Here is a 2987-nt window from a genome sequence, read left to right on the forward strand (position 1 = left end):
TACCTAACTTATCCACTCTGAATTAATACCTAACTTATACACTCTGAATTAATACCTACACTTATCCACTCTGAATTAATACCTAACTTATCCACTCTGAATTAATACCTAATTTATCCACTCTGAATTAATACCTAAACTTATCCACTCTGAATTAATACCTACACTTATCCACTCTGAATTAATACCTAAACTTATCCACTCTGAATTAATACCTAAACTTATCCACTCTGAATTAATACCTAAACTTATCCACTCTGAATTAATACCTAAACTTATCCACTCTGAATTAATACCTAACTTATCCACTCTGAATTAATACCTAAACTTATCCACTCTGAATTAATACCTAACTTATACACTCTGAATTAATACCTACACTTATCCACTCTGAATTAATACCTAACTTATCCACTCTGAATTAATACCTAAACTTAACCCTTTAATTTTTTTCTGTTTTATTTCTGTAACCACATGGAATTAATGGGTCAAAATGTATTTTCGTCCAATCATGTCAAATCCCAAAGTGTAACTATAAGATCAGCTTAGGATTCAAACATGTATCTATCGGAATCAAAGGTAAATGCTTTCTCCCAAATGCCATCCCTGTCCACAACACTCTAGCAAAACCGAAAGCTACATGACAGCGCTCACTGTTTCCCCTAGTGGTCGGTTTCCTCAGACATGGATGGACGTCAAATACTGACCTGTATCATGGGTGACCTGGCACACACACACCCATGTACTGAGTGGAAACTCTTCCCCCTGACTCATCTCTCTGATGACTACTGCCGTCTGTCTGCTGGCCCTGCCTGGACCAACTACTGCCAAGTGTGTGTGTGTGTGTGTGTGTGTGTGTGTGTGTGTGTGTGTGTGTGTGTGTGTGTGTGTGTGTGTGTGTGTGTGTGTGTGTGTGTGTGTGTGTGTGTGTGTGTGTGTGTGTGTGTGTGTGTGTGTGTGTGTGTGTGTGTGTGTGTGTGTGTGTGTGTGTGTGTGTGTGTGTAAGAGAGAGAGAGGACAACCTCCCATTCTCAATGCAGAAAAGTGATGTCCTGACACTACACTGCTAAAGTCCCCCTCGTTCAACTCTTTCCCCATGCCACGCACACACACACACACACACACACACACACACACACACACACACACACACACACACACACACACACACACACACACACACACACACACACACACACACACACATGACTACACCCTAACCACCCCTTGACTAAACCCTGAGGCATGACTACACCTGACTACACCTGACTACACCTGACTACACCTGACTACACCTGACTACACCCTAACCACCCCTTGACTAAACCCTGAGGCATGACTACACATGACTACACCTGACTACACCCTAACCACCCCTTGACTAAACCCTGAGGCATGACTACACATGACTACACTTGACTACACCCTAACCACCCCTTGACTAAACCCTGAGGCATGACTACACATGACTACACATGACTACACCTGACTACACCTGACTACACCCTAACCACCCCTTGACTAAACCCTGAGGCATGACTACACATGACTACACCTGACTATACAGGACTACACCTTGAGGCATGACTACACCTGACTACACCCTGTCTACACCTTGACTACACCCTGTCTACACCTTGACTACATCCTGACTACACATTGACCATACCTGTCTACACCTTGACTACACCCTGAGGCATGACTATACAGCTAAAGCAGTCCGTTATCCCCTTTCCCCCCCCCCCCCCCACACACACACACACACGCACACGCACACGCACACACACGCACACACACACACACACACACACACACACACACACACACACACACACACACACACACACACACACACACACACACACACACACACACACACACACACACACACACGCGCGCGCGCGCCCGTAATGGTATCGATGTTAGTGTTGTATCTCACCTCAGCATGTCCTCAAGGTTCGTCTCTCAGTCTATTTAGAGGGAAAGAGTAGAACGATATCACACCAGACACATGTTGCCTCTCTCTCTCTCTCTCTCTGTCCCTGTCTCTTTCTCTCTGCCCTCCTGGTCTAACTTCTTGTCAGTCTGTTTCTCCGTACTTCTTCTTTTCTTCCAATCAGTATCACTACACTGTCTCTTGTACCAGTCACTGTCTCAATGTCTCACTTTCAACCTCTGTCTTTCTCTCTGTTTCTATCAGTGTGTGCGGCTCTCTCTCGCTCTTTCGCTCGCTAGCTCTCTCTCTCTCTCTTGCTCTCGCTCTCTGCCTCTGTCTGCTCTGTCTACCTTACTCTCTCTCTCTCTCTCTCTCTCTCTCTCTGTCTCTCTCTCTCTCTCTCTCTCTCTCTCTCTCTCTCTCTCTCTCTCTCTCTCTCTCTCTCTCTCTCTCTCTCTCTCTCTCTCTCTCTCTCTCTCTCTCTCTCTCTTTCGCTCTCTCTCTTTCGCTCTCTCTCTCTGTCTCAAGTTAATCTCAGATAGAGCTTCCTGTATGAGTTTGGGGGTGTGGTTTATAGTGGCTGTTAGAAACCATCGATTCTGTTCTCAGAATCACTGGAGCGTCTTCCTGTAATATCTCTATTCTCTCAAGTATCTCTCTAATCTTTCTAGTCTCTCTAATCTATAATCTCTTTATTCTCTCTAGTCGCTCTAGTCTCTCTCTAGTCTCTCTATTCTCTGTAGTCTCTCTCTAGTCTCTCTCTAGTCTCTCTCTACTCTCTCTCTAGTCTCTCTCTACTCTCTCTAGTCTCTATTCTCTCTAGTCTCTCTCTAGTCTCTATTCTCTCTTTTGTCTCAATTCTCTGTAGTCTCTCTCTATTATTTCAGTCTATCTATTCTCTCTAGTCTCTCTATTCTCTCTGTCTCTCTATTCTCTCTAGTCTCTCTCCATTCTCTATAGCCTCTCTCTTTTCTCTCTAGTCTCGCTGGTCTCTCTAGTCTCTCTCTTGTTTCTCTATTCTCTCTAATCTTTCTAGTTTCTCTAGTTTCTC

The 2987-nt window shown here is 44.5% G+C and overlaps 1 protein-coding gene across 1 annotated transcript in view; it reads right to left on the reverse strand.

The window, feature by feature from the left end:
• gpr174 (G protein-coupled receptor 174) overlaps positions 1 to 2326 on the reverse strand; it is a 72975-nt gene extending 70649 nt beyond the window's left edge. The window contains exon 1 of the mRNA XM_071399851.1: positions 1940 to 2326. The gene's annotated coding sequence lies outside the window, so the exon portion shown is untranslated. The remainder of the gene's footprint in view (positions 1 to 1939) is intronic.
• Between the last annotated feature and the right edge of the window lie 661 nt (positions 2327 to 2987).

Source organism: Salvelinus alpinus, chromosome 4 (assembly GCF_045679555.1).
Source record: "Salvelinus alpinus chromosome 4, SLU_Salpinus.1, whole genome shotgun sequence".
Classification (NCBI taxonomy): domain Eukaryota; kingdom Metazoa; phylum Chordata; class Actinopteri; order Salmoniformes; family Salmonidae; genus Salvelinus; species Salvelinus alpinus.